The following is a 12,533-nucleotide window of genomic DNA, read 5'->3' on the forward strand; positions in this document are numbered from 1 at the left end:
GGGCAGTCATCTCAGTGAGCAGTGAGGTTGCCTGGACCAGGGTGGTGGCCCCTGCATCTCCCAGGTGCCTTTCTTCCACAGCCTCCTCCAGACTCTTCCTTCAAACCTCCAGGTCCCCCTGCTGGCCCTGGGCATGCTTGTCTATCAGTGATGGATGCCCTAAGCCAGAGGATGGGCCCTGGGAGGAGATTTGAGCCCTTGACCAGGTGGTGGGGGAGATTTTTGAAGATGGGGCCTGCTTTGTCTTGGTAATGCAGACACAAACAAAAAGAACACCTGGCAAAATATTAGACTCTCAGAATCCTAAGATCTCCTAACTGCACGAGCTTTGAGTGTCTCTGAGCCAAGATGCCCAGGTGAGGCTGTGCTCTCCCATGCCGCACCCCAATAATCAGTTGTGGAGTGTGAACGTGTTTGGCAACAGGAGCCCAACTTTCTCCCCAGACCATCCATCTCCTTTTAGGGAAATTCACATGGATTTTCTCCTTGCTTTTCTACTCTTCGGTGCCGTCCCCACTGTATAGCACTAACCCTTACATGGCTGCATGTATAGGTCTGGGGGCTAAGTCCTTTTGCTGATGGGGCTGAGCCCAGGATTCATCTCACTCTGGGGTCCCCAGGCCATGGGATAGAGGGAAGCAAGCTCTGGCGTTGAGGGAGGATTAGCCATAGTCCTACTGCCTGACCAAGGGATATCAAGGGGCACTGTAATCACCTTCCAAATGGCCCCTCCTGAGGTGCTAAACCTCCCCTTCTCTCAGGAGAAAGTGCTGACCAGAGTGAATCTGAAACAGAGGGGAGGGTGACTGGAGATGACCTTGGGCTGAAGATCCCCATAGGAAGCCATCAGCCTGTCAAATCACCTTCCTCTTTGGCTCAGGCTTTGATCTCTCCCGAAATCCAGGTCAAAGTCAGGCCTCGGGCATCTTTCCCGGAAAGCTGTGGCCGAGGCACCTTTGCCCACCATCCCCTAGGCCTCTGGACAGCATTGGGGACCCCTGGGTCCCCCCGCTCCTGCAGCGTGGCGGGGAGCTGCCCGCTGGCACGTGGGCCGAGCAATTAAGAAACCGCATTTTTCTCCTCCTGGCTTCCCTAATTGTTATTTTTGTCCCTGCTTTCAAACCATCCTGGGTTTTCATTTCATCTTGCCCCAGCCCAGTGTGCCCGGCAGAAAAAGCCAGCTCACTCAGTGGGGGGCAATTTTCCCAGCGTGTCCGGCGACAATTCCAGCACGACTGCTTTGTACATATAATTATAAAACCAGGGGCCACCAAAGTGCACCTATAGAGCAGAGTCTTGACTGTTCTTGGTTCTGTTTTAATTATTAAGCCTTAAAGCAAAAACGAGGTTTCAAAGAAAACTTTCTGTTCAGTCCTCAATAGAGTTAAAGGAGGAACATTTTAAGCTGATGAGCTGACACTTGTAGAAGCAAATATATTAAATAAATCATGATTCGTTTTGGGGGCAAAGTCTGACTTACATCAACTCTGGAAAAAATGGATCTTAATGAGTGACAGTTGGGTGTTTTCTGTCACTTCCTGAGGTAATGGCCGCAAGCTGACTTTGCTCAGTGGGTGTCTCATGCTTCTGAACAAAAGTTTTTTGGAGTGAGATAGACAAGGTAGAAATCCCAAGGTGACTGAGAGGAATGTCTAATGAGTGGAAAGACATATTTACTGGCAGTCTGTATGTAAGCCGTGACAGTTGACAGGACTTGATTGTAACAAATATAGTTGATGAAGAAAAGGCTGACAGACCGAGAGAGGGGGCCGTGGTGAGGGGAGAGAGAGTCAAAAGCCCTGCCTCTGCTGAGCCCTGTTAATGGTAAGTTGGATACAAAGCTCAGAGTCATGAAAGGGAGCCGGGATCTTGCACTGATGTCTAAACACAGAAATGTGTTGAGCTTGCAGGAGGTGGTAATAGGTTCGGATGTGTTGACCTTTTTGCCCATAACTTTAGAAGCTGATGTTTCTGGTAGCATCTGGGGCCAGAAGATGATCCCAGCTCTAGGGATGTGTGTGAGTTCTGTGACTTTGGGGCCCAGTGTACCCACGTCTCGGGCATAGGTGGGGCTTGGGGGCATAATTTATGGATGCCTCACCTGGGCAGCTACTGTGACCAAGAGCCACTGGGCTCTGGCCATTCCGCCCCAGTGGGCACCAGTGAGGCTCCCATGGGGGTGGGAGGGAGCTTGAGCCATAAAACATTCTGCAGTTGTCCTTTTTGTGTGCCCCTTACCCCTTCATTCTTCTGTTCCCACCTCCCCCCCCCCGCTACTCAATTTCTCCTCTGCACCCCACCTCTGCCCTCTCCCCAGCACAAAAGGAGTGATTGGCCTGGAAAAGGCAGATCCGACTGGCATATTAAATGATGACACTTTGTAACTGACTGGTCAGGGCTTCAACAATCGGCTTGCCGATGAGCTCTGCACTTCTTCCCCCAGGCAAATGTCACACTGAAACTAAACAGGATCTTTTTTCATCCTACATGCTGTTTTCTATGCCACATATTATTTTATAGTTGAAAATAGGCTAACTCTTTAAAATGCACAGAGCTTGCTGTACTTTTATCGTAGGCTCACTTTGGAGGAGAGGCTGGCTGGGGAGAGGCGGGGGGTAGTGGGAAGAGTACGTTGAGTGGGGATGAGGGTTTGGCCAACATCTTGACCTTGACCTTCTTATTGGATGAATAAGTGAAGGTAAAAATTTTAAAGATTGCAAAGTGGGTGGAGGTGATTAGAGCAAAAGAGACTAAAAAGCCATGAACTTCCTATATCAAGACAGGAAGTTGATTTGTCATGATCATCATTTTTCTTGTTTTGATTGAGATTGCTTATTTCTGTGTTGATTTTATGTCTGCACTGTGATTTGGAAAATAGAATCCATGCCTGTGGATTCCTCAGATCCAAGTAAAGTGTCAGTTCCCTGACTTATATTGCCCCAGTTAAATGGAAAACTCTTTCTAATAATTTTGGCTAACATGACCCACTTTCTCTAGGTTGGTTCTTGTTAACTTGATTCATTGCCTTGGGAGGAGAGATTGGGTAAGACCAGGCTAAACGGAGTCCTTCCCAGGCCGTGAGATGGGGCCTGGCTCAGTGTCAGGGATATGCATTGACTTCAGCTCAGTGGGTTAGGACTTCCCATGTGGACCAACAACTCCTGAAAATGTCCTCTACGTGGCCCAGTCATGAGAGATGGGGAATTATGACTCATCCAGAAGCTAGGACTTCTTATTAATTGGATAGCAACTTTTAGAATAAGATTTGGGGAATGGGGGGAGGTGGAGGATTGAGTGGAGAAAGCCTAGTAGCTCAAGAAAGAGAATTTGATTTGAGATGGTTTGAGATGAGCAGTTATTTGGGGGAGAGAGGAGACACAACTGTCCCTCCCCTTTACTCCAGAGGCATAGGTTTATCATTATTTTTACTTTTTCTTGAGCAAGTTGGTTTCTCTTTCTGAGCTTCAGCACCCTCCTCTGTAGAATAACGTCATTAGTCTAGATAACCTTGGATGTCTCCTCCTACCCCCAATCTTTTGAATTTCATGACCCACCAAAGCAGGTTTCAGGGTCTTCTGCCAGAAGGACATTTTACTTCCATTAATAACATCCTCATGGCCAGCTAATCAGCCTGGCGCTCCAAAGCCATGAGGTCAGACTCAAAATAATTTAGGGATGAGCACACCCCACAATATCCACCCGAAGCTGAGACCACCCGGTGTTGGCTCCCCAGAGCTAACGGCCACCCCTAGATGTGCTTCCAACGCTGATGGCTGGTGCGGGGCAGGCCTGCGAGGCTCCTGGTGAGAAGAACTGGAAGGGGGGGCCGTCTCCAGGAACGCGCGCGGCCCACTTTTCTCCTGCAGAGGATACGGCAACCGTATTCACCGAAGAGGCAGAGGGGAGGGTCAGTGCACCTGTATTTAGTCCTACCTTTCCTAAAACAGGAAAGGGAAAACTTTTCTCAAGTCTCCTCTGGCTCAGTGATTTTTTCTCTTCCCTCCCAGAGCTGTTTTCATATGCAGATCCCACCTTCCAAATCCACCGCTCAGTAGCCCCAGTGCTGGAGTAGAGCAGTGCCGGTCGGCAGCGAGGGGCTCAGGTTCTGGCCTCTCTTCGGCTGATAATTAGCCGTGCAGGGAGGTCTCAGAGATTTCTGTGAGTCTCAGCTTTATCTTGAGTAAAATGAGGGAAATGGACAAAACCAGTACTTCTTTACTTTTAATAATAACTTTTAAAAAGTGACTTTCCACCCTCAAATAGAACCCTCTCTAGAACGCCTGTATATAGATAAATGAATGACAAAATTGTAGGGTTCTGATTGAAGTGGAGGAGGGCCCTGTCAACCTCTCTGGACGCCCTCAACTGCTCCGCGGTGTCCCTCCAGGGCCCCCCAGCTCACGGGGAGGGGGACACGACGTGTCTGGATGGCAGCCAAGACCCCTCGGGCCCACCCCTTGGTCACACCTGATTCCCCCTCACCATCTGCCCTAACTCATCCTGGGGAGAGGAAGGCCTGCCTGATTGAGCTCAGGTGATTAGCAGGTGGACCGCGTTTTCCCAGTCTGTTGAGAAGTCTGCAAGGGGCCGCAGCGCGGACGGATTTTTCTCTTTACTTGGTTATTGGCTGAGGAAGAAACCAGATTTCTGCTTTAATCCCAGATCAGCACGTTCTAGCCATTCGGGCTGTATGAGATTGCACCCCTGTCCCTGCACCCCACGTGTGGAGAAGGGCCAGCACCTGCTGGGATGAACCCTTCGCTCGCCATGCCTTTGATTTCTCCAGGGAGAGCGGACGGAGAGCAGGCCTCTGAGGCCTCAGAGGTCTGCACCCGGGGCCTCAGGTCTTCTGAAAACCCTCCACGTTGGGGAACAGCACCCCTCGATCTGGAAAGCAGAGGTGCTGCCGCCAGCACAATTCATCCAGGGATGGTGTGGAGGGAATGCCGGAAGTCGAAGGAATTCTGGACAGAGGTGCCCTCCTCTATGCAAACAATCTGAATTCACTTCGGAAGCGTCGGTGGCTGTGAATATGGGAGCAAGGCAGCTCTGAAACGTGAGGCTTCGTGCGGCTCCTTGCACCGGAGCGAGAGTGACACTGGCATGTGACTTTAATTATAACGCTAAGAGCTCAGACATACTGAATACTTAACTAGGAGCCATGCCCTGTGCCAAGTGACTTAGGAGGTTTATCTCACTTAATACTCACTGCAACCCTATGAGATGCATCTCTTATCATCCTTGATTTGTAGATGAGGAAACTTAAGACCCAAGAAGGCCAAGAAAATTGTCCACGATCACACAAATACTAAAGGATGGAGCCAGAACTCCACCCTGGGCTTCTGCAACTCCCTGGTAATCCCATTCACTGTTCTTTCTCAACTGCTATGTGCCTTTGGCCCAAACACAAGCCAAGAAGATGGATTCTAACGGATTCCTGTCCTGCTCAGACGCTTGCTAGCTGTGCCACCCTGGCACAACTGTTCCTGCCGTATGGGGTTGTTCCAAGGACATGTGATACACGGAGAGCGCATGTGCAGTGTTCACCAGCCATCCCATAATAACAGTGCTGGCCACTGGACTGCTGACTGCATCAGTCCTGTCCCAACTGTTCCACGTACATCATTTCATCAAAAGCTCACAATGGTTCTATGAGTTATTCATTTTTATCCCCTTTTCCTTGATGAGAAAAATAAAGCACAGAGAGGTTAGGGAATTTACCTGAGATCGCATGGCTAACAGCAGAAACAGATATGAAGTTGGGCAGTCTGACTGCAGGGCCTGCCTCCAACTTGTGTTCTCCTTTCACATTACGTAATTAGTTCAACACACATTTATGGAATATTTGTTATGTGTCTAGCACTGTCTTGGGCACTGAGGCTAAAATGGTGAGCAAAAAAATCAGATGTGGTTTCTACTCTTTTAGAACTTAATATTCCAGATGGGAAACAGCTCGTAATTAAATTATATAAATATATAACAAATGTAGAATTGCAACCATAGGAAGAGTTACGGAAGAGAAGAGAATGATGCTCTAAGACTTGACCCGGTTGGGGAGGGCAAGGAGGACTTCCTGGAGGAAGTGACAATTCAGCTGAGATCTAAGGGGTGAGTTGGAGTGAGATAAGTAGTGGGCAGTGTCAGTGGTGGGGATGGGCTGTGTAAAAGCATTCCATGCAGAGGGAACAGCATGTGCGAAGGCTTCTGGCAGGAGGAAGCATGGGAATGTGTGTGGAGCATGGTGGAAGGCTACGTAATTTGCAAGGCCCAGTGCAAAATAAAAATGTAGATCCCTTGTTAAAAAATTAAGAATTTTGGGGGCTTCCTTGGTGGCGCAGTGGTTGAGAGTCTGCCTGCCGATGCAGGGGACACGGGTTTGAGCCCTGGTCTGGGAGGATCCCACATGCCGCGGAGCAACTGGGCCAGTGAGCCACAACTACTGAGCCTGCGCGTCTGGAGTCTGTGCTCCGCAACAGGAGAGACCGCGATAATGAGAGGCCCGCGCACCGCGATGAAGAGTGGCCCCCACTTGCCGCAACTAGAGAAAGCCCTTGCACAGAAATGAAGACCCAACACAGGCATTAAAAAAAAAAAAAAAAAATTAATTTCAAAATCCTGAGAACAGGAACCTTCTGCATGTGGGGCCCGATGTGGCTGCAGACATCACAGGCCCATGAAACCGGTCTTGGCTGGAGACAGAAGGCTGGGGAGGTAGTCAAGGCAGATCATAAAGCCCTCAAGGCCAAGTTCAGGATTTTGTCTTGCTGGATCTGTTTCCACAGGGTCACTCTGCTGCGTAGAGAAACATTTGGAGGGGAGCCAGATGGGTGGCTCTTAGCAAGGGGTAAGGGGCCAGGCAACCTGGGGAGGCCTGAAGGCTTCAGGGCTGAGGCGGGTTCCCCCCTCCCCAGACCTGGCCTGGTTTCTCCTCTGAGGGAAAGGGAGAGTGACGCCCACCCCCTTGATGACCAGAACGAGTGGGCAGAAATCCGATCCTCGGAGCCTTTTCATGGTCAATTGCACGGGCCTCTTACAAAGGCTCCGCGACTTTCCCCCTGACCTCCCAGAGGCTGGTGGATGAACGTGACTTCCTCCAGTGTCCAAAGCCAGGGGGTGGGGGCCGGTTGTGTGTGGGAGTTTTTGAAGAGCTTTTTAAAAGGGGGACCCCAGACCTGAGGACAATGAGAGCTGAATCCCCGAGACTTCTGCCTTTGTGTTCAATTCAATTCGAAATGGCTGCCCTGTGTATGTATGTATATGTATATATATATATATTCCAAATAAAGTCAAACCAGCCAGAACTGTTTCTGCTCTGAGCCACAGAGAACTTTTCTGAACACCAAACTCAATGGCTTTCCTCCAACCTGGTGTGTTGTATGCAGACAGACATTTTACTGTAACAATTATAATAGCTCAGTTGGAAATTACTGTCTGGTTAGGCAGCTGAATCCACGCCTGGATCCAGCTTCAAACGTAGGTATCGGGGGCAAATTAGCACCGACATCAAGTTTTGGGTTTTCTAAAAAGTGCCAGGTTGGGAGAAGAGAAGCATTATTGTTCCTGCAGCCTAGGGTGAAGGTTACTACTCCGGGCCTTGGCTGCCTGCGTCCGGGGCTCCCCTCTACCACACAGCACACTCTGAAGACTGCCAGGCACACTGAAGCTCATTAGATTTTCTGTCTTCCTAGTGCTCCCCTGGAACACCCATCCTGCCTCTGACTGCTGTGGAGAAGGACCAGCCGTGAGTCCCAGGGTGCTGGAGACCAATCTTTCCCCTCCTGATGCTCCTCTCACTCTGAGGGGGGCCCCTGCCTCTGCCCAGGGGTCTCTGGGTCCGGATGGCTAAAGACCCCGGTGTCTTTGGGGGGCTCTCAGTTAAGGCTAATGACACAGACGACAAAGCATCGATGCCTCCTCTCCGGGATGGTTGGCAAACTTGACTAGACTCAAAATGAACCTCTTTGATTCCATCTGCAAAATTAGATCACATTTGATAAAGTAAAGATGTACCCTTTGAAGTATTCCCTATCAACATAAGTGCTAAGAACACTTGAGTGAAGGAATTTGAGCAGTTTTGAAAGCAGCAGCATGGAAACTTCAATGAGGATTGCAGCTAAGGGCATGCCCAGAAGGCATGGGACTAACTGCGTCTATCCTGCAGGCAATAAGCAATTGCTGAAGATTCCAGACTTCTCAAAGTTCAGAGTTCAACGCGTAAAAACTTTGCTGAACTTGTGGTAGGCTGGGCTCTGTGTTTTGCATCCTGTTTTCAGAGGCTCTCAGGGTCCCGGCAGTTTTTCTGTTTCTGTGCCATCTCTGCACGGCGGGAACAAGGCTGATTTTTTTTCTCTTCAGCTTCCATACCAAGGAGGTATGCATTAAACCCTCAGCTGCTTTCCTGGGGTATGGTCTCTCCAGAGCTGCAGGGCAGGACATCAGCAGGTGAAAAGCGTCTGTTTATCGAAATGAGAAGCAAAAGATCTGCGTGGAAGCCCAGCTCTGTCCCCGTCTTGCTGTGTGACGTTGATGAAGCCCTTCAGTGTGTCTAAGTCCCAGATTCTTCCTCTGGCTCCCACTCCAGCTACCAGTTACCGAGTCCCTTCTATGTGCCAATAATACCTACCTCTCAACGGCGCTGCACCCAAACCCATGACTGAGCCCACGCTGGGTGCTGGGGAGAGGATGCTAAATTACTCACTGTGTGGTCCCTCTTGGTCTAGCGGGCCACAGAGAGACCTGAACCAGTGCTTTAATGGAAAGTGCCAGGTGTGGCCATAGGGGCACATACCACTTGCTATGGGAGCTCAGAGAAGGGAGCAATTCATTCTTCCGGGGGTGGGGGGGGGGGATCCAGGAAAGGCCCAGAAGTGAGAGGAGAGGATTGGAGCTGATGAGCCGGTGAACAAGAAAGCATTTTGCAATTTTGGGGGGTGAGAAAAAGTAAGCTCTTTTGCATTCTGATTTCAGGTAATACAAAATAGTGTGCAATCTGGATTCTTTTCTCTTAGCTTGGACTGGATTGATGGTAACTTGGGAAACTCTTTAGTTTCAGAAGAACAAAGGGATGCAGTGAGGGTTTAAATCCAATAATCAATGTTGAGGGGAAATTTATTTTTAAAAAATGAAAACGTGTGGGAGAGGCCAGTGAGAGGGACCTCAGATTGAAGTGCTGCCATCTGGGCAGCCTAGATATCAAGGGTGGGGCCTTGGTGCTGTATCCTTGAGGCCTCACTTGTCTTGAGGTGAGCTGGAGGTCCAGATGTTGGCTCCTATTGTTGGGAAACACAGGAATGCTCAATAAGTACACCATTACCTTCACCCGCTGCCCCCCTGTCCCGTATTATGTTGAATAAGAGTAGCAGGGATAGGTATCCTTGCCTTGTTCTTGATCTTGGGGGGAAAGCATTCAGTCTTTTGCCATTAAGTTTCATGTTAGTGTGTAGGTATAGATGCTCTTTATCAAGTTGAGAAGTTTCCCTCTATTTCTAGTTTGCTGGGAAATTTTTTATCGCGAATGGGTATTGGATTTTGTCAAATGCTTTTTTCTGCATCAATTGATATGATCATATGATTTTTCTTCCTTAGCCCATCGATAAAGTAGATTACATTGATTGATTTTCAAATGTTGAACCAGCCTTGCATGCCTAGAATAAATCCCACTTAGTCATGGTATACAATTCTTTTTAAAAACTGCTGGCTACAATTTGCTAAACCTTTGTTGTGGATGTTTGTGTCTAAGTTCATGAGGGATATTTGTATTGTCTTTGTCTGGTTTTGGTATCAGGATAATACTAACCTTGTAAAATGAGTTAGGAAACATTCCATCTTCTTCTATTTTCTGGAAGAGATTCTGTAAAATTGGTATTAATAAGCCATTTTACAGGGCAGTTCTGATTTTCTTTAGTTAATCTTCTATACCCAGCCCAGAGGTACCTTTTGGTTAGTGTGGCAGGGAGGATGGCTTTGTACCACACCCTTAAACCAGGGGACCATAGACCAGGTTCCCGCCCACTCTAGGAGTTGTTCTAATCTAACCCACCTTAACACGATTGCTCCTTTATTGTGCACCCCCCTTTACAGTCATCAGTTCTCATCTGTGTGTTGGTTCCTTCAGTGCATCTGGCGCGCTGTGCTGGACCTGAAGTCACCGTTTGGAACGTGGCACCTAACCAACGAGCTCTAACCCCTCCCTCTGCTCCATCTCCCTTCCTGACCCCTTTCCCTTCTTTCTCTATTTTTTCCTTCACCTCAGGTACCGAGCTGAGTATAGCACACTTCTCAGCACGGGGCATAACATCACCTTTGGGCCATGTACGGCACTCCCTTCCTTTCCAGTCTTCACCTCCATTCCTCTTCCGCCTCTGGTACTCAAGCTAACGTGTTTGATGCTGTATGTTTCCTATTGCCTCTGAAACAAATGACCACAAGTGGGGTGGCTTAAAACAACACACATTTATTATCTTACAGCTCTGGAAGTCAGAATCATGAAATGGGTCTCACTGAGCTAAAATCATTTGTTGACAGGATTGTGTTCCTTCGAGAGGCTCTAGGGGAGAATCTGTTTTCTTGCCCTTTCCAGCTTCTAGAAGCTGCCTGCGTTCTTTGGCTCCCAGCCCCCTTCCATCTTCAAAGCCATGGATGGCTGGTCTAGTCTTTCTCACCCGAATCACTCTTACACTTGCTCTCCTGCTCCCTCTCTCATGGCTCTTGTGATTATATGGGGACCACCTGAATAATCCAGGATAGCTGCCCATCTCAGGGTCAGCTGATTAGCAACCTTAATTCCCTCTTGCCATATAATATGCCATATAACATGGCATATTCACAGGTTCCGGGGATTTGGATGTGGACATCTTTGGGTGTCATTATTCACACAGACATATACATTAGGTGCGTGTGTATCACTGCAAAATAATACAATGTTATTTTGAATGTGTAAGGGTTCGTCATTTAAATGAATGGACTTGGGCTATAGAGCTCTTTCTGACTCTTAAATTTTACTCCAAAACTATGTTTTCAAATTGTATTCATGCTGTATATATAGATAGTACATTACCCCGAACTCCTACAGTGTATTGCATAATAGACACCCCTCATAATCTTATTCATTTCCAAGTGGTAGACATCTAGATTGCTTCCAGCTCCCTACTGTTACAGACAGTGTTGTCCTGAATACCCCATGCCCATCCGCATGTGGACCTGGTTGCATTTCCTTACTTAATTTTCACTAGGTAATGTTAGAGTGGCTAACATTAGCCCCACAGGGGCTGCCCCTGTCCACACACCCCACCAGCCTCCTTCCCCACGCACTTTGTGCCTTTTCTGACTTTGGCTTGCCAGCTCCCATCATTTCCCAGCTGAAAAGCAGCCAGAAGGGGGAGGGAAAGCAATATTAACTCATCACCTGCTACGTGCTCTACTAGATGATGCTGTGTTGGATGCTCTATGTACTTTATCCCCTTTCATTCTAAGACAGTCCGATGTGGTTGATATTATTGAACCTATTTTAGACATGGGAAAACTAAGGCTGAGAAAGATTAAGCTCTTAACCCAAGGTCTCACATTTAGTAAGTGCCTGATCCAGAATTTGAATCCAAGCTGGGCTAAGTGTCTACTGTCAATGCTCCCATCATGCCCTGGGCACATCTTACTCTCCATATGCAAAGTAACTCTAAGCTAAATTCTCAGTCTAGGAGAGTGGTTAAGAGCGTGGGCTTTAGAGCCAGACCTCACTTCAAGCGCTGGCTCCATCACTGATTAGCTACATGATTTGGGGTAAGGAGCCTAATTACTTTAAGTCTCTGTTTTCTCATATGGAGATGGGATTATGTATGTCCTTCGATTATGTCTGTAAACCTCTTAGCAGTGTGTAGTGCATAGCAGGACTAAACAAATGGTAGGGATTGCTGCAGTATCAACCTATGTTGCCTCCTCTACCCCAGACTCTGAGCTCCTTACAGGTAAGGACATCTATCCATTCATCTTCATTCATTCTTCATTGATCTGTGTACCAACTTCATGGCAACTAGAACAGTGTCTGTCATCAATAACTGTTCGTTGAACTACTCAGCTCCAGAGCTCATTCCAGTTACGGCTGGCAGTTTCCACAGCCCTTGGGTGAAGGGTCTTGGATCTCCAGGTTGCTTATCAGGATAGGGAGAGATGAGGGTTTCTGACCTCCAAGCCTTTAGTGATCTTTCTAGACCTTGCTGCTACCCTCTTCATAATATCTATTACTCCCGGTCCCCATCACTCTCTCCCGTCTCTTCTCTCAGAACCCTCTTTCGCTCCCCTTGGGGGAACCAAAGTGTGATTCTCCTCTATGTTTCCCCCTTTGCTGGTGAGGTGGGGTGCATATTGCCATCCGCGTTGCACTTCCTCGTCTGGAGGAAGGGAGCTCTGCACAACTCGTGGCTTGCCTGTCAATTAGGCAGTTCTGCACCTGTGTGATTTCCTTGAGCGCTTAATAAAAATTGGGTGATTAGAGAACCTCAGGCAGCACTTTCTTAAACAGTCATTAAACAATCATTACA

The sequence above is a fragment of the Eschrichtius robustus genome, chromosome 7, assembly GCF_028021215.1.
Source record: "Eschrichtius robustus isolate mEscRob2 chromosome 7, mEscRob2.pri, whole genome shotgun sequence".
Lineage (NCBI taxonomy): Eukaryota > Metazoa > Chordata > Mammalia > Artiodactyla > Eschrichtiidae > Eschrichtius > Eschrichtius robustus.